Consider the following 20,484-nt stretch of genomic DNA (forward strand, 5'->3'; position numbering starts at 1 on the left):
TTTCACAAGATTATAGTAGAAGACGTGACATTTTAGGGATAGCTAAGCCAGAAAATAGGCCTCCCTCCTAACTTTGTATCGTACCCAGAACCAAAACCATGGGGAAAGGTTATGATCCAGAAATTTAAATCTGAACTCCTCTGAGATTCAGAATGGTTCAACAGGGTCAAAGCATCAACTGTGTTGATTACAGCTGGGGACCAGCATGAGAAAGAAGAGCAAGAAATCTGAGTTGATGTTAACACACCATCATAAATATGCTAGGAGTAACAACTAATTAGAAGATAAGGAAAATGTATTAGCACAGAAAAATTAATGACAAAGAAGAATGGTTGGCGGGAAAATATCAAAGGTTACAAGAGGGGACAACTGCAATTTCCAGTCTTACGCCTATCTAAATTTAAGATTTTAATAGAATTTTTAAGCCATCCTTTAAAAAATAAAAACAAAAGGCCTCTCAGAAGTTCAAGCTATTTTGCCATTCCTTACATGTACACTTAGGTTAATTCTGTAGCCATAACCTTCACTGCCCCCATTCAAAATCAAAGCTCTGCATTGGAAAATATTGTTTCAGTCCCTGAATGCCTTTCACTGCTTCTCATTAAGGCTGAAGGCTTTGCTACACTAGCTGGTGAAGAAATTACTGCATAACTCTATTACTTTGCAGAAGCAAAGACAGGCACCTTTTAGAAGGAGTCTTCTTCAACAAAATAATAGGCAGCTCGGTGAAGGGCACATGGAAAGGGCTTTATTTTTGAAATGTTATTACTCAAGGTATTCCTAAATCACTCGGTCATCTAACGGAACGTGAGAAAGGCAATTTGTTTAACACTAGCCACAAAGTTATAATGGGGACAGCTGGAATGAATGAGCCAGATATTGCTGAATTTAAATTTCTGATGGGTAAACCTCAAGTTGTTCTTGGATTGGAAGCACAAAAATGTTTTGTTTATCTGAATCTTTGAGGCCTTGAAAGCTAGGATAGGAATCTTGCAAGAGGCTTTTCCAGTGTATGCTGGCACTAACAATTTTGTTCCTGATTAAACTAGTGCAGAGAGGTATTCAGAGTTAAAACAGCCAAATGAAACAGTATCTCTCAGAGCTTACTTCAATTTGAAATATTGCCATGGACTCAAGCAAGTCTTGATTTTCTTTCCCACGTACTCTTACCTCTATTATTGTATGCATTTTGTTGTCCAGGCTGCTAGCAATGCAAATTAACGCTATACAAAAACCCAGGCTTAAGTTTTCCAGTCCTTGATTCATGGGCTGGGAGCAATGCAGAAGGTTGCACTCAGCCACGTGACATGAGTACCTTGCACTAACTGAACAGTAATGAAGTCAATGAACTAAAGAGAATACAAAGGGTGGGAGAAAGGAAGCATCTTCACTGAACAGTTAGTGAACAGAGAGAATGAGTGACTTGTCCAAAGTCACAAAGGAAGGCTGTGGCAGAACCACACATGTCCCAGTCCAGTGCCTTAACCACTGGATCTTCCTTCCTTCACATATTTTAGATTCCAGGTACAGTAAATTCACAGTAGTTAAAATAATGAAATTAGTGTCTGACATGCATACATCCCACACTAGGTACAGACGTAGAAAAATGACCAGATAAACTCGTCTATGGAGGACCAGTTCAAGGCCTATGAACCACTCAAGTGCTGCTTAAGCCGACGTGTCTTAAGTGGTACATGGACCTTTTGCTGGTCTTTTGCACCAGAGTGAATGTCACCCAGGGACTTTGCTGAAGTTACACTTTTTGTAGTAGTTACATTAAAAATAAATCCACAATCATGGACACAATGTAGTAAATGCATTTTTAATCTTCAAATGCATTCATTATGTATCCAAATGAGTAATAATAAGTAATTCATCGATGTAGGCCCTCCAGTTATATGGATTAATAAAATTAAAAGATACGAAGAGTAAATGTAATAACACTGTAACTGCATGGGATAATGACAGCCACCATATTGCAAAGTGTAACTTAACAACAAAACTACACCTGACCCAACATAATAAATTTAGCCTCTTGTAAATGTTTGGAAAATATTTTAAATCCACATACTGTACACAGTGCTTATTTTTCCAGGGGTAGTTTCTTTTTAACATTTTGCTGTGGATTAAACTGTATATTCTCCCCTGTGAACTTTCAAATGTTATCTCATTATTTACCATAGCAAACAGATTTTTTAAACAGCTATTGCCAGCATTAAATCTGGATTCAGTCAACCAGAGTGCATTTGCGATAGATTTTACAGAGTTGTGATGTAACAAAAAGCAATGGGACTTTTATTATGTAAATGGATCCATTCAATAATATTAATTTGATGTTTTCTGCTAAATATCTACATATTGTATGGTCTGTTGGAAATGAAATATTACAGAAGTGTTTGATACAATTTGTTTTGTGCCATGTTAATCGTGATAGCAAAACAAGTTCCTAATTCAAAGAAACCTCTTTCAAGTGTGTCACAGCATTAGACTGCTTTGCAGATGCCGTTCATAAATAAATGAAAAAAGACTGTATGTGATGGCTCCTGTGCTAGCATGGAGAGCAAGAGAGAAAGACACTAAGACACTGAGCACAAATACAAAAAGTACGTGAAGCTAGGTTCTGGATCTGCCAGTTGCAGTACAGGGACCAGACCCATTACCTTTTAAAGGTTCTTAACCACTGAAAGAAATCACTGAATGTGATGTAGTATCCAAGTACACAAGCCTTACAAAATAAACTCCTAACCCATATAGCAGGAACATGTGTTTTTTATACTTGTAAGTGGAATCACCTTAAATATGTGCAGATACAGTAGGCGTGTGGGATGCTTACACTGGGATTCTGGTGATGGGTACCTACTATATGTAATAAGAGGAGCAAACAGATTTTCTGCAACTAGTACCTGCATCCTGTCAGGAACCTAGACTGTGTGCCAGTCCTTGAAGTTGCAAACTGGTGCCCAATTGTTACATTGATGTCACTCATTTGACGATTACACATGAAATTAACCAGCTATAATCATGTGTTGTAAGATGATGACTTATAGCATATAATAATATATCTATAAATGGATATAAGAAATACTAGTGCACTAAACAGAGCATTTATTTTAAGATAGGTTTCAGAGTACCATCCGTGTTAGTCTGTATCTGCAAAAAGAACAGGAGTACTTGTGGCACCTAGTCTCTAAGGTGCCACAAGTACGCCTGTTCTTTTTGCATTTATTTTAAGGCATTTCTGCTTGTAATTAAAAATGAGTTCTCAGTTATGACTCACTGTGGAATAAATATTACAAGACCCCAAAAGGAACTAGGGCAACTAAGTCACAGTTGTGGATGGCTGACCATTATTCACAAATAAAAGCCTAAAAATAAACTGAAGAGTGACAATACTTAAGGCAGTCATCAACTAGCTTATTCCTCGAGGCACAGTGCACTTTTCCCCATATTTATTTCAGATTGTCTAAAGTAGGTAGGTTCTGATTTGCACTTTTAATAGATGAGTATGTATCATTATCCTTATTTCACAGATGGATAAACGGAAGCACAGAAATGTTAACTGACTTGACCAAAGTCACACATTGCATCTGTAGCACAGTGAGGAAACCTGAGCCTTCTCTCTCCAGACACCCATTCTAGCTCCTAGACCTCATGCTGGCTTTAGGCGGCCAGCAAAATAGGGACTCACCTGTCCCTGCCATCAGATCAATGAAGGACAGTTCCTCAACCATTTGGTATAACCAAAATAATGATACAACAGAAGTTTGTCAAGGATTCAGTGTGGTTCTGCTTTTAAAATCTTAGCTTTGCCTCCAAATTTTCCGTAAATGCCGAGGCTTTTATATAACAGTAGGAAACTCTTACCCTGTTGCAACAATCATCTCTTAAGTACAGTCATATAGAGAACTCAGTACATAATGTAATAAATGTTACTCCTTATTAACAGCATGGGTTTACGCACGTTTAATCATATCCATGTTAGCCCCTAGAGCAGTATTACACTCTTTCCTTAGAGCAGTGGGTTACTTATGGTCAACCAAGTTCTGAACAGTAAAGGAAACACTGATGTTTACTGAATAAGTAGCAGTAACTGACAATATTGGTAATCATTCAAATAATCAATTGTTACAGTGTCCCAATAAATTTCCAAGCAGAGGAAATTTAATTAAATTAACACTATCTGTGACACGAGGACAAATTTTGTAAAAAGAATCAGAAACAGAAATTTCTGTCTTGGCCAGACAGTAAGTTTTTTATATATGACTAAGAGGTAAATGAAACTTGTAGGTTTCAAACCTTCTGGTCAAGCTTCAACTTTCATTTTTTGTCACAAGGTCCATGTTTGGGAAGGGATGGTTTGAAGAATTAGCTGTTTGTTGACCTGTGATGAAATGGATTATAATAGATAATTATGTTAGATTGTCAATTTCAAATCTAGTTAGGGTGCCCAGGAAACAGGAGGTGCTGCTTACTAGAATAAGATCTCTTATGAATGGAGTACTTAAATCATGAAGTCAGACACTAAGTGAAATCTACCCAGTTGTGTTATAAACTGAGAAACCAAGTCATGTTTACAGGCCAATTTAAAATATGATTTTCAAAGGGACCTAAAAGGAGTTGTGTGTCCAAACTCCATTGAATTTCAAAGAGATTTGGGGCAGCTACTTCCCATAGGCTTCTTTGAAAATCCCAGTGTTACTTTTCAATAGAAGCCCCTTGAGTCTGGGTGAATTTTGCTTTAAGACTTTAGGTGCATGGAAACCCATAATTCAATGTGAAATTTATGGCTTTTGAACCCACAAGAAGCAGAAAAGGGTTCAATAACCTCTGCAAAGTAAAGAGATCAGCATAGCCTTATATTGTCTCTCAGCACAGAGAGGAGACGCAGAGCCTTGAATTAAGTTATACACCTCAATGGCTGTGGTGGTGGTGCGGGGGAAGTGTGCATATTATCAAAAGTTTGCTGGTTCATATTATATAATAAACAACAATTCCTAATGAGAAATCAGTGCACTGCGAGCAAGTTGTTGTGAATTTGGAAGTAGCTTTGGTTTTTCTGGCATGGCAAATTACTCACATTTTGTTCAGAAGAAATTGCACAAAATGTCAATCAATTAACAAAGACAATAAAGTGGTGAAATGATGCCATTCATGTAACTATCTGCCAGCATTTCACCAGCACTTGGCTTGGAATGTGGCCTTAGCTTAAATCACAAAAGATCCGTTTGGTGGGTTTTTGTCATTTGCAACCACATCACCAGTACATAATCTGGAATAATTTATGGCTTGTCTAGACAAACAGCAAGTTCAAGACCAACTGGAGTGTAAATCAAAAGCACAATTGATTAAGCGGATTCTCAACATACATAAATATGACTCACTATTTGCTTGGAATTATGCTAAATTAGGGCCTGGAAAAAATCTTCACTCATGAGAGTTTGTGGGATTGAATTTTCCTGCAAATCATGACTCATGTGATCAGGTCCACAGTTTGCAGAATTCAATCGGCTGGAGATGCCATTCTCCAGAAAATGCTGTTAAACACATTGAGACTTGTCTCTAGAGGACAAGATCCAATTTCAACTAGGTCAATAGTCACCAAAAGTCATTACCATCTGATGGATCTGTGCTAGCCTGTGTGAAAGGAATTAGTGTCCTCAATCCAGTTCCTGGTGGATATGGCCACATGACTTAGATCACCATTGCAACCGGGACTTTAGTTAAGCATATCTGCAGAAAGGTCAGAGATTAAATTGCTTTACTCTGTCACTAGAGATGGTCCCTTCACACCAGGCTGAAGCATGCTGAAAGGGAAGTGTGCTGAAAAGAAAAAGGTTGGAGTCTGCACTTCCGTTACATATGCTATTTCTGTCCTACAAATAGAAGATTTCAGATTTTATGGCTATCAACCTGGCACTTGTCTACCTGCAGTACAGTCACTTGAAAGGGGAGAGATAGCATGGATGCAAAGAAGCAACCCATTATTAGATCCACTGGTTGTTTGAGTGACTGATGGTTAGTAATGACCAGAGACAAAACAATGCTAATAAAGGTTTCAGAGTAGCAGCCATGTTAGTCCGCAAAAAGAACAGGAGTACTTGTGCCACCTTAGAGACTAACAAATTTATTTGAGCATAAGCTTTCGTGGGCTACAGCCCACTTCATCAGATGCATAGAATGGAACATATAGTAAGTTTATATATATATATATATATACACACACACACACACACACATATACAGAGAACATGAAAAGGTGGAAGTAGCCATACCAACTGTAAGAGGCTAATTAATTAAGATGAGCTGTTATCAGCAGGAGAAAACAAACTTTTGTAGTGATAATCAAGATGGCCCATTTTAGACAGTTGACAAGAAGGTGTGAGGATACTTAACATGGGGAAATAGATTCAATAGAATCCACTCCCAGTCTCTATTCAAACCCAAGTTAATAATATCTAATTTGCATATTAATTCAAGCTCAGCAGTTTCTCACTGGAGTCTGTTTTTGAAGCTTTTCTGTTAAGCTAGGAAAGTGTTCCTTAAATCACTGAATTCAAACCAGGATGAACTCCCACTAAAATTCACTTGCAGAGAGGACAAACGTTACATGCAAAACATTTCCATAGTCTGTGGGCAGCTCACTAACTAAACTGAGCACGGCACCAGGACTTGCAGGCACAGAGTTCTGTATCTCCAGCAGCTTTCTAATCACTGAGGCTTCACACACTTTCTATGTAGGAAGTCTATTTAAATTCCACATAGGGCAAGATTAGCCATCAGATATTAAAACTGACCACATGGTCAACACATAGAGTGTGAGCACACAGAGTGGGCAGCATTTACATTTTCAGCAGCCTACACAGCACATTAATGCAGATGCTAGTCCTAGGGTCTGCAACATTTGTAACCCCACTCTCTGAGTCTATTCCAGTACTTGGGCTCAACCCAAGACAGAGAAAACTTACTGCTTTGAAACTCTCTTAAGCATCTACTTTCTTTGCCCTCAGATCATAACATGGAAAAAAGAAAGCCTGACGTTAATTTTGTAGCGATAATTGAAAAGCATGCAGCTCCCCAGCACCACTCTTTATGCCATCTGGAAGTTTGGAATCACATCCTTCAAAACTTGATAAAGGTTACTCCATCCAGCAAGGCTTTTTTAGAGGGGAGGAGAGACAGTTTCAGACTAAATAGAACAAATCCCAGATCTCATGCAAAGGTAAACTTCTTTCTCCATCATACTAAAGTTGTACCTCCTCCACAGAATAAGGAGTTCAATTCTACTTTCCATTATGAAGTGTAAGATACATTGATTCTACATATGCACCTTGGAGGATAGTTGGGACTTTTTATCCATCGCACTACACTATTGTTAAAAAAAAAAGTTAATTTCAGAGAGACAAGCCAGAACGACAGATGCAAAACCCATATTTGCATTGATCAACACCCCGCACAACACCCTTTTCAAGATCCATGGATCCTACACATGCCTATCACAACATGGGGTGTACTTCATATAGTGCCCTAAATGCCCCAACAACAACAACTATGTGGGTGAAACCAGACCATCACTATGCTCTCAAATGAACTCACACAGGAAAATGACATAAGACAAAAAACTCCCTGTCACCTGTGGGCAAACACTTTTCACAAAGTGATCACTCTATATCTGATCAATCATCCCTATCCTCAAAGGAAACCTGCACAACACTTTCAAAGGATGAGCCTGAGAGCTTAAATTCATAGAATCATAGATTTGGAAGGGACCACAATGGTCATCTAGTCTAACCCTCTGCCAAGATGCAGGATTTGTTAATGTCTAAATCATCCAAGACAAAGGACTATCCAGCCTCCTTTTCAAACTTCCAGTGAAGAAGCTTCCACAACCTCCCTAGGCAGTCTGGTCCATTGTCCTACTATTCTTACACTTAGGAAGCTTTTCCTGAGATTTAATCTAAATCTGCTATGCTGTAGTTTGAACCCACTGAATCTTGTCCTGCCTTCAGTGGCAAGAGAAACAACTTTTCTCCATCTCTTTTATGACAGCCTTTCAAGTATTTGAAGACTGCTATCATGTCCCACATAATCTCCTCTTTTCCAAACTAAACATATCCAGTTCCTTCAGCCTTTGCTCATATGGCTTGCATTCCACCCGCTTGATCATCTTTGTCACTTGTTTCTGGATCCTTTCCAGTTTCTCTACATCCTTTCTATACATTGCTGACCAAAGAGTATTCCAGCTGAGGTCTAACCAGCACCAAGTAGAGCAGAACTATCACCTCCCATGACTTGCATACTATGCCTCTATTGATGCAACCTAAAATTGCATTTGCTTTTTTTGCACCAAACTGCTGACTCATGTTGAGGTTGTGATCCACCATAATTCCCAGATCTTTCTCAGTAAAGCTGCTGCCAAGCCAGTTATCCCTCATTCTGTATTTGTGCATTTGTTTTTTCTTCCCTAGGTGTAGCACCTTACATTTGTCTTTGTTGAATTGCATGTTGTTGTCTACAGACCAGTTCTCCAATTTATCAAGATCCCTCTGAATTTTAGCTCTTTGCTCCAAAGTATTGATAACCTCCTGTCCCCAAGCTTTGTGTCATCTGAAAATTTGATCAGTACGCTCTCTATACCTTCATCTAAATCATTAATAAAGATGTTAAACAACACCAGACCCAGAACAGATCCCTGTGGAACCCCACTTGAGACCTCCCTCCAATCTGACATCATTCCATTAATAGTTATTCTTTGTTTGGGGTTGTTTAACCAATTATGTATCTACTTAATGGTAGTTCTGCCGAGACAGCGTTTCTCCAGCTTACTTATCAGAATGTCATGTGGGACTATGTCAAAAGCCTTGCTGAAGTCCAGGTATATTATGTCCACCGCATTCCCCCTATCCACCAAACCAGTTACCCTGTCAAAGAAGGAAATCAAGCTGGTTTGTCATGATTTGGTCTTAGTAAATCCATGGTGGCTGCTAGTGATTAACCCTTCATCCTCCAGGTATTCACAAACTGAATGTTTTATACGTTGCTCTGGTAGCTTCCCAGGTATCGAAGTCAGGCTGACTGGTCTATAGTTCCCCAGCTCCTCCTTCCCCCCCCGCCTTTAAAAATGGGTACTACATTAGACCTTCTCCAGTCTTCCAGCACCTCTCCTGTGATGCATGAGTTTGCAAATATTATTGCCAGTGGCTCCAAGATTTCTTCAGCCAATTCCTTCAGTACCCTTGAGCAAATAGGCCCTTCTGATTTGAATTCATTCAAATTGGTGAGAAGATCTTCACTTATCCTGATGTGCATTCCATCCTCTTTATTGTCCATGATAACTTTGCTAGTTGTCCGGTCACATGTTATTTTTGGTGAGAAGACTGAAGCAAAATAGGCATTGAGCAGCTCTGCCTTGCTATCATATTTTTCATTACCAGCTCACTTTCTCTACTGAGAAGTGGACCCACAGCATCGTCGATCTTTCTTTTTTGTCTGATGTATTTGAAGAACGCCATCTTTTTATCTCTAACATTCCTTGCCAGGTGTAATTCATTCTTTGCCTTGGCTTTCCTGATTTTGTCCCTGCATGCTCACACTATTAACAGGTATACTTTCTTGGTGACATACCCCTCCTTCCATTTCCTGTACGTATCCCTTTTGGTTTTTAGATAGCTAAAAAGCTCCTTGTGCAGCCACATCAGTCTCCTGTGGCTCTTCTTATCTTCCCTCAGTGTCAGAATAGCTCGATGTTAAGCCTCTAGTAATACATCTTTTAGGAATTGCCAGCTCCCTTTGACTACTTTTCTTCCTAGTTGGTCTTTCCATGGAATCTTGCCTGCTGTTTCTCTGAGCTGGTTGAAGTCTGCCTTTCTGAAGTCCAGTGTCCTTGTTTTGCTGTTCTCATTTCCTCCTTTCCACAGGATCTTGAATTCTATGAGCTCATGATCACTTCCTCCCAAATTCTCGACCACCTTCACTTTTGCAACTAATTAATCCCTGTTGATCAAAAACAGATCCAAAATAGATGACCTCCTAGTTGTTTCTTCAACTTTCTGAATCAGAAAGTGCTGATTCATAACTCTGCCAGACACTAAAAACCATGGGCTGAATAGACGTACTGTATTTATAGCTTATTACAACAATCTGCAACCCACTAGCCCCCTCTTTTTGTCTTATGTCTGCAGAGGTATTAATAGGCCACTCTATTAATGCTCCCTTAGAATATGTGTTAACTACTTATGCTAAACAGTCTTTTCCAACCTGTATTTAGCTGTGACCCTGGGAGTACCTTTCCCAGACCTGAAGAAGAGTTCTGTGTGGCTCAAAAACTTGTCTCTCTCACCAACAGAAGTTGGCCCAAAAAAGATATTACCTCACTCACCTTGTCTCTAATATCCTGGGACTGACATGGCTACAACTACACTGTATACATAAGTAAATTTCAGACATTTGCCACCAGAGGGAGTTGACAAAGTCCCATAAATAATAGAAAGGCGGAAATTGACTAAGACAGCTAAAAATGTTTCTTTTCAGCTACAGAGCTAAAACCAATTGCATTTCACAGTAGATATCAAATTCAATGTGCATGCCACATGTAATGAACATTAAAACTTTATTTACCACTTTTAAAAAAATCTGATACAGCAAGAACCTGTGAAGGAAAGAATTGGATTTTCCTGTTACAGGGCACTCTTAAAATGCTGTATTTTAACTATTAACATTTACATCTTTTTCCTTTTTCTATAGGCTAAACTCTTGACTGACAGCTTTTAAGAGCTTCCTTTCCTTAACTTAAATATAGATATACACATGACAGACAAACTATCTGATATTAAAAGCATCATCAAAATCCCAGGTAAGTCAATAGAAGTCAAAGTCAATGGGAGTCAGCCCATTGACTTGAATGGGTTTGTGATGGGATCATAAGGCCCTGAATTTGCAATGAGATCCTGCAATGACCCCAATACCTATATGAAGCTCACTGCAGAACTGACATCACACTGCAAGTAACTAGAGTGAAAAGTGAGAATAAGAGCATGTAGGGTTCTCTTTCAGCGGGACTCAACTTGAAGCAGAACTTGAGCTACTGTCAAGACAATATCTAACCACTGTAATTATACTCTATTTGCATTTGGCACTGGCCTCAAGTTTGAACTTGCATTCCCTGAACACCTCCTGACCACCACGTTCTGTCCACCTGCAATCAATGAAATTTTAAAATGAGGTTGTTAATTACAGAGAAATACATTAATGAGAGGGAAAGACTTTTTTGGGGTTCTAAGAAATTCATCTCTTTCTTCTTCAAGATATTTCTTAAACCTCTCTCTCTAGTGATAAATCTTATTCAGAAGAAATTCTTTTTCAGACAGAGACCACATCTGTGAAATGTCTTTTCATATCATGCTCTGACCTTTCCCCCAGATAATTAACTCTTCTAATTTCTGACATTACATCTGGCAACGACTATAGTAGGGACAAGCAACCTTTGGCATGCTGCCTGTCAGGGAAATCCGCTTGTGGGCTGGGGCGTTTTGTTTACCTGCAATGTCCACAGGTTCGGCCGATCGCAGTTCCCACTGGTGGCAATTCACCGTTCCAGGCCAATGGGGACTGCGGGAAGCGGTGGCCAGCACTTCCCTCGGCTCGCGCCGCTTCCCGCAGCCCCCATTGGCCTGGAACGGTGAACCGTGGCCAGTCGGAGCTGCGATTGGTTGAACCTGTGGACGCTGCAGGTAAACACACCGTCCTAGCCCGCCAGCGGATTTCCCTGTCGGGCTACGTGCCAAAGGTTGCCAATCTCTGGACTATAGTGTAGTAACACCTACTTGTGGAAAGGGCTGTTCCAAGTGCAAGAATCTGGAGGGGACTGCACTGGGCCCAAGAGCCACTCAGACAACAAGAGGAATCTGGCAGCTGCTTCATCGTAGAGCTCAAGACTGTAACTAAATCTCAACAACAGTGCCAGAACTCAGACATCACACTGCAGAACTAGAGCGTGAGACTGTCTACAGCAGATAGCAAAGTGATAGCAATTCAGTTAAACAAACACACAATATATAAAAAAGAAAAGGATAATATATGTACGAATGAAAAAACTGAACATTATTTGTGTTTTACTTAATCAGTGTGAAACTTGTTGCTGGGTGGCCTGCTGAGGTGAGTCAGAAGGTGGAGGTAGAGCTCTCTCCCTTAGCCCTGCCACCCCGGCTGAAGCCCAATTTATTTTGGCAAACTCCTGAAACCTGCTTATGGCCCCCAGATCCCCGAGTTGAGAACCGCTGGTCTACAGAACTGGCCCACTGAACCTTCCAGACCCACAGAACAGCTTTCCTAATGTAGATGCAGAATGCACGTTGGAAAAGTGATAGAGAGGAACAAAGAGAGAGTGATTGTTGCCTTTAAATTTCCTCTAGGCTTCTCTTATCACATTTTTAATATGCAGAATTGACTGTGGGGGATTTATATCACATCAGAGAGAAATTAAATGAAGCAAATGGGAAAAAAAGATAGTCTATGCAAGCCAGATGATTCATGTTATCAAGTCAGCAAAAAAATCTAAAGAGAAGCAGGAATTTTAAGGGGAAGAACTTCACAGAGCTAAATTTGAAAAAATATTCAATATGGCTTTTGAGGCTCCTCTATTTACTAAGACAACCCCGTACCACTGACATCAACACCGACTTCAGTGAGGGAAGGACTTCTCCCAAATTTCACTGAAATATTTTCTTGCAGTTTTGTTTGTCCTGCCCACAACCCCCCCACCCCCCCAAAAGCCTACTTTATGACCATGTATCTATAATACAAGCTTCTGATATTTGGCTATATTACATTTGAATAATTAAAGTGGGAAATGCTTTAGAACATAAGTTGATCAGTAGTTGAAGTAAAAAGAGTGTCCTCCTATTGTATAGCATTAGACAATGAGGTGCTTCCTGTAGATTTTGGGTCCCGACTGCATGCAGTATTGGTCACAGCACGAAACAAGATATTTCACTAGTCGGATCATTGGTCTGTTCTGCTACACCAACCCCTATCTTCTCATAAATAGGGCCATTTTCCAGATTTCAACAGAATCACCCTTTTAATTAACACCATTAACTCCACTAAAACTTGTCTTAATCTAATCAACTAACAAGACAATGAAGAACACTGTGCAGAGGGTTCCCGTGTGACTGGAGCAATAAAGAAAGGGAATGATGAAATGGGTAGTTCACACCCCAGGAAACAACATAACAACCAAGACTGTTAATTAAAAAGCTTTTCTTCAGCTCCCTTCCTCTTTTATTTCTAAATCATTTCTATCTCTTCAAAAGGAAGGCAGGCAAAACCCTCTTCTCTTATATAATTTGCTAAGAGCAACTGTTCAAACAGTTGGACGCAACTCCTGCTAGAGAATTAGGAGTTGAAACATACACCATATGCTCTTGGAAAGGCAATCCTCAAAGGTCTATGATCTCAGAAGTTACCAATGTCCTTTATGTCAGGATAATTTAACCCATTCAGGATACACATAAGGGTCATCCCAGGTTCAACCTTGATTATTAGGAGTTGAAAATTTCACCATGGTTCAATATCTAGGTAAGCTCCCTCAGAATTGAAATGAAGTCTCCTGTGTTAAAGGATGGGGATTTTAAATATGCATTTGTTATTCAAATGGGCATCGGCAGTGAATTTATACAAGTTTCATGCCAGACATGCAGCCCAAGATAAAATATCTCATCAACCTTGTAAACACTTGTGTGTCAGGTTGTAGTGGGGGAGGAGGTAAAAGGGTTAAGAAATACTCCAGGAGGAAGGACTTCTTAAGATAAGAAGTTGAGACTTCTCTTTGTATCTCAGTTTAAGTGTCCTGAGAAAACAGTTTCTATTTTTTCTCTTCAGCATGGGAAAATCTGGACAAAACCGTGGGATTGGAAAGTGGGATTTTTAAAAGTGCTCAGTGGTGGCCTAACACTATCCCTAATGAAGTCAATGGGATTTGACTTTAATGGGAACAAAATTAAGCCAACCCATGGCACTTCTGAAAATCCCACCCCAGGGTCTCTACCTATCCCCAGAGGATTAAAGCAAATAAAATAAATAAGTTAATGTTTTCCCCCACTTCATAGCTCTGTTCAGCAAAAGGATGGATGGCTTGGATAAGCAGTTTTCAAATGGTGGGACAGGACCCAAAAGTAGGTCGTGAGAGAGTACCTGAGTTGCACGAAGCAGCTTGAGACCAGCAAAACCCAAGGTCTTCAGGATCCAGCAGGAGTCTTGACCAAGACGAAAAATAGCAGCTCACTACACCTCTCCCTTCCACTGCTACTTCCCCTTCCATCCACCACCTACTCCCAACATCCATTGGCTCAGGTGCTGAAGAAGTGCTTGAACCATGACTAGTTTACACATATCTAAACTGGCCTGGATTTGCATAAATCAGGTAGCTTTATAATTAGTTACTCATGAAAAGAGTGGGCTACATTTTAAGTGAATATTATTTATAACCAGTGGCCTGAACAGTTCTAGCAACACTTTCTACTTATACACAGTGACTGCAATTAAAAAAAAAAACACCACCACATTTGCAATAGTTACTGTGTTAATCTCAGACTCCAGATATGTGGTTTCCTTCTAAATTTAAAGAAATCTGTGATAAATGTGAGGCACATATTGGGGCTTCTTAGTGGATACTATGGAAGCTTGCGTCAGGCAAGCATTGCAAAGCTGTTTGTAAACATTAATTCTTCTAGGACTTCTGCAGGGTAAATAAATACTTTGTTATTACACACTTTGTAAATGGCTAAACTGAAACAGAGAGGTCAGCTGACTTTCCCAAGGTCTAACAGCAAGTCAGTGATTAAGGATTGGTGGTCTCTGTTATTGGGTTGTGCTAAAAGCTAAATTTACTACCTTTCTATCTGCCTGGCTAGTCTTAAAAAAAATTGAGTCCTAAAATAAAAGATCCCTGTGGAACAAACTATTTATAACATGTTTGAAAGATGTTCTGTAATACCATTAAAATATTTGTTTAAAAAAATTAGCTGTACTTTGGCTATTTGTTATATCAACTAATTAGTTATCATATATCAAGTTCAGTTAATTACCAGATTGTTCATTGTTCAACAGATTAGTCTGAATTAATTACCAGAATACTCATTAAAACTTGTCTGCCATATCAGCATATTAAAAACTACACAGCAGGAAGACTTTATCATTGTGTCTAACACATGCCTGCAGTAACGCACAGGAGTCTCCCACTCTCGTGTTAGATTGGAAACAGTATGATGCACAATGACCCCATGAGCTCCAGAACCTAGACCAGATTTCCGTGTGCTCTGGATCTCAGAGCTAGTCATTTCTGTCCAGAAGGAGAAATTTTGTATTCCGTAATTCACAAAGAAATAGTTCTCCCCTCATTACAAACCAAAATTTGTTAGTTAAGTGAATGATAACATTTAAAAAGAAGACTAATAGATAGCAATATTATAACAAAACATAAAATACATGGAACAATGGCAGAGTTATAACAAACAAAACAAGTTATGAATTTATGCATATAGATATAACAGTGAACAGGATTTAAGGTTCTTGCTAGTGCAACTGGTCAGGAATTTTTCAGTTAAACTTTTGTTTCCCGCCCCCTCCCACCTCAAAATGCCAATTTGTCAAAACCAAAACTGTTTGAGGGAAAGAGTCACTTTTGACAAATTTCCCAACTTGAAAAAGTTTTGAAGTGTCACAGTTTGACATTTTCAAAATTATTTTTTTTATCAAAATTACGTTTTGTTTAAAAAATTAACTTTCTTTAACTTTTTGTTAAAATATAAGTTAAAGTGGTGGTGGTTGGATGGGGAGGAAGGGTGTAAAAATTGAAAAAAAAATTCAGTTGCCCAAATGAAAGGGGCTTTATTAGTTTGCAAAATATTTTCTTCATCCCAATTTGGGACAAGAAAAAATTTCAAAATCCTCATGGGGATGGAAAGCAATTTTCCATCCAGTGTAGTCAGCAAGCTCCATAGAGAAGTTGAGGACATCCATTACAGATACTGAAAGTGGGCTGCTAACTGATGATTCATTAGTGTTAATCCCATACATTCATACTGAAATATATCTTTGCACTTAATAAAGGTCTCAAATTTACAACAAGGGAGACTGAAGTTTTCTACTGATCTACAGAACTGGTCTAGCATGCACAGCAGCTCAGTAAGCTTCCCCACATCACACCCTACCAGCATGCCTCAGCCCTGAATCATCCGCCTTGCGGTGGATAAGGAAGTGTTCCACTCTGTGCTCCAGTATCTACTGAGACTGCCAACAAGAATAGGAATTAGCACCAGTTCTGATGGTGACAACAACTCTCTACTAGGAACCAGACTATGACCACCACCATCTCTTACAGAAGCTGCTGAACAACTAAGACTGTAATGACTTTTCACTCCCTCTTAGTACTGATTAGGACCCTGGGTCAGCAATGCACTTAAGCAAAAGCTTACACATCGATTTTCAAAGGACTAAATATTCACTTCAATGATTTGCTGAATAAGGATGGGATCATTACTCCCATGCTTCAAGTTACAGACTTCCTTAAATGCTGAATCAGGGCTTAGATTCTGAGTATACACCAACATTATATTCTAGATTCAAACCATATCCTATCCTAAAGTCACTAGACTAAATATAATTTTCCTCCAATTTGATTTGATCTGATGAGGGAAGCCTTCCACTTCTTTCCTGCCTTTCAATCTTTTTAATCTATGCCTCCATCAACAAGATTTTTTTTTTAAATCAAAAGAAACGATAGCCTATATTTTAACAGGCTGTTACAAATGACACATTGTGTACCTAACCCTCCTGGTCTGAAAGCTGCAGTTAAGTAACAAACACTTCTCAGAGCTGTGCTGACATTATCAATGAGATGAAACTAGGGCAGATACAAAAACATTTTGGCAAGACCAGGCGTTTGACAACTTGAAGATATGGCTGTTGTTCAACAGAAAATAGCCAGGCTAATTTCAGCAGTCTGCCAAACACGGCAGAGAAAGAACGTCTGTTAATAGGACAGAACCAAATTAGTAGGGTGAAAATCATTTCTAGCCTAAAAAGGGATTAAACAACCAACCAACGAGCCATTACTTCAAACTAACAATGCACTTTTATTTACATACACCAAAAGCCAAAGTGACAGAAGAAGCACATCCCAGTGTTTTTAAAATATGGGGTGGGGGTCATTTTAGTGTCCCAATTAGATTAATAAACAACAAAAATCACAACTGGAAATACTGGGCGGATTTAGATATTTTCTGGAGATTTTTTAATATGACTAGCAGGTCTAGATTTTTAACAAACAAGGGGAAATGGTTAGGAAAATTTCATCTCAAACTTGTCCACATTTTTCCACCAAATTTTGACCAGCTCTAGCAGCAAGTTTGGGGATTTGTTTGTTTGTTTTCTTCAGTTGAACACACTGCCATTTTAAAGGCTCAGCAACATGCTACAAACCCATTTTAAGATTAATGGAATTAGTTCTGATAACGAAAATGATGCTAAGGGGCCAAATTTAGAAGAGAACATAATTCAGTCTAGAAAGTTTACCCTGATGTAATTTTCACCTTCACGTCTCATCAGTGAATGTATTGCACCAATTTAAAAAAAATCCTCTAAACAGATTTACAGTATTTAGGACTATAACAATGTTTAAAATGTTTAAAAGGGAACCGGATAAATTCATGGTGGCTAAGGGTATGTCTACACTACAAGAGTAGTTCGAATCAACTTAAGTCGAATTTGTAGAATCGACCTTACAAAGTCGAATTTGTGTGTCCACAGTAAGGACACTAATTCGACTTTGTGAGTCCACACTAATGGGGCAAGCGTTGAAATCGGAAGCGGTGCACTGTGGAAAGATATCCCACAGTTCCCGCACTCCCCGCTGCCCATTGGAATTCTGGGATTTCCCCCCAATGCATGCTGGGGGGAAAACTGTGTCGAGGGTGGTCTTGGGTAACTGTCAGCATTCAACCGTCACTCCCGCCGGCGGGAAATCAGTTCGCGCACTTTTCCTGTTAGTGACAGCGCGGACACCACAGCACTCCACTGCGATCATGGAGCCCGCTGCGATCATCGCTGCACTTATGGCCGTTGTCAACTCCTCGCACCTTATCGTCCACCTCTTCAACAGTCAGATGCTGTGAAATCGGGCGAGGAGGCTCCGGCAGCGCGGTGAGGACATGAAGTCTCAGAGTGGCACAGACCTCTCAGAAAGCACGGTACGCCGCGCTGTGGAGATCATGGTGGCAATGGGTCATGTTCATGCTATGGGACAGCGATTCTGGGCCCGGGAAACAAGCACGGACTGGTGGGACCGCATAGTGCTGCAGGTCTGGGATGAATCACAGTGGCTGCAAAACTTCAGGATGCGTAAGGGCACTTTCCTTGAACTCTGTGACTTGCTGTCCCCTGCCCTGAAGTGCAAGGACACCCGGATGCGAGCAGCCCTGACTGTGCAGAAGCGAGTGGTCATAGCCCTCTGGAAACTTTCAACACCAGACAGCTACCGGTCAGTAGTGAACCACTTTGGCGTGGGCAAATCTACCGTGGGGGTTGCTGTGATGCAAGTAGCCAACACAATCGTTGAGCTACTGCTCTCAAAGGTAGTGACCCTGGGAAACGTCCAGGTCATCATAGATGGCTTCGCCGCAATGGGATTCCCAAACTGCGGTGGGGCTATAGATGGGACTCACATCCCTATCCTGGGACCGGCCCACCAGGCCAGCCAGTATATTAACCGAAAGGGCTACTTTTCAATGGTGCTGCAAGCAGTGGTGGACCATAGGGGACGTTTTACTAACATCAACGTCGGGTGGCCGGGCAAGGTTCATGACACATGTGTTTTGAGGAATTCTGGTCTGTTTAGACGCCTGCAGGAAGGTAGTTTCTTCCCGGACCACAAAATAAGTGTTGGGGATGTGGAGATGCCTATAGTGATCTTCGGGGATCCAGCCTACCCGCTAATGCCCTGGCTCATGAAGCCCTATACAGGCGCCTTGGACAGTGACAAGGAGCTCTTCAACTACCGGCTGAGCAAGTGCAGAATGGTGGTGGAGTGTGCTTTTGGACGTCTCAAGGGGAGATGGCGAAGCTTACTGACTCGCTCGGATCTCAGCGAAAGTAATATCCCCATTGTTATTGCTGCTTGCTGTGTGCTCCACAATCTCTGTGAGAGCAAGGGGGAGACCTTTATGGCGGGATGGGAGGTTGAGGCAAATCGCCTGGCTGCTGATTACGCTCAGCCAGACACCCGTGCAATTAGAAGAGCCCAGCGGGAAGCGCTGTGCATCCGGGAGGCTTTGAAAGCTAGGTTCCTCAGCGAGCGGGGTAACCTGTGACTGTTCAGTTTCTTTACAGAGAAGCTGAACCTGTCCCTGCTTCAGTTACTGTTGACTTTCTTCTGCGGTGACATACCCCGTTCACCACATTTCCCCCCTTCCAACACACGTTTAAAAATAAAGTTAATGGAATATTTTTAATTAGCAACGTTTTCTTTACTAATGAATTCGCGTTAAAGGGTTGAAACAGGGACGCAGACTGTGGTGGGTAGGGTGTGCAGTGATGTACAGACCGCTTCTACACTCTAGGAATGACAGGGTCCTGCCCCTAGAGCGGTCTGCACTGCCAGACTGGTTGTTTCAACGGAGACTGCCATCCCTCCTTTTCGGGACTCTGTGTCCGGGGGCTATGTGGCCTTGTGGCGGGGGAGGACTGGGGGCAGGACGTTTACAGGTGGGTGTGATGGATGGGGTGTGGGGTGCAGGCTCGGGGGTGGGGGGGGCATAGGAAGGGGTGAGGGGTGTGGGGGACGGGGGCGGAGGTGTCGGGGGAGGAGGGCTCTGGCTGGGGCTGAGGGTTTGGGGCATTGGAGAGGCTCAGGGCTATGGTGGAAGGGCAGGGTAAGGGCAGCCTGCCTTGCCATTTTTGTATGGCAGGCACTAGGACCCTGGGGCACCAGACAGCATTTCTGCGGGGAGCCGCTCTACTGTCAGGCAGGTACGGAGCGCGGCGGGCTTGGGGGGAGACCCCTGGGGGCCAGGCCCCGATCCAGGCAGGAGCGGGGGAGAGACCCAGCTCCAAATATAGCTGGAGCAGGGCACCTGCCGCCTATGCACAGAACATGAAAAACACCTCCCAGACTGACCAGGGTGCCTAGTGACTGCACTATGTGTGTGTGACCTGCTGTAGATCCTGCCCCCGTGTATGTATCCAGGTAATGGTGACCGTCCTATGCAATTACCAAACCCCTCCCCCCCCTTCACACAAAGTCTTCTGTAAAGAAACATGATGGAAACAGTAATGAACAGCAAACTATTTTTAATAATCAACTACACAGTGAGGGAACGAAACTGGGATTTGGGCTTGGGTGATCCAGGAAGGGAAAGACTTCTCAAAATTTAGCGAATGAGAGCTTTTTGGTACTTGAGCACTCTACTGGGGTGGAGTGACAGTTTTCATGGC

The 20,484-nt window shown here is 41.1% G+C and overlaps 1 protein-coding gene and 1 long non-coding RNA gene across 11 annotated transcripts in view; one reads left to right on the forward strand and one right to left on the reverse strand.

The window, feature by feature from the left end:
- Window positions 1–20,484, reverse strand: part of ATP10B (ATPase phospholipid transporting 10B (putative)) — a 396,549-nt gene that overhangs the window by 211,659 nt on the left and 164,406 nt on the right. The gene's annotated exons all lie outside the window — the stretch shown is intronic.
- LOC120370751 lies at window positions 7,015–14,921 on the forward strand. The gene is made up of 3 exons (XR_005583910.1): window positions 7,015–7,219; window positions 10,741–10,849; window positions 14,103–14,921. It is a non-coding gene; the product is annotated as an uncharacterized LOC120370751 (long non-coding RNA).

This window comes from Mauremys reevesii, linkage group 8 (genome assembly GCF_016161935.1).
Source record: "Mauremys reevesii isolate NIE-2019 linkage group 8, ASM1616193v1, whole genome shotgun sequence".
Lineage (NCBI taxonomy): Eukaryota > Metazoa > Chordata > Testudines > Geoemydidae > Mauremys > Mauremys reevesii.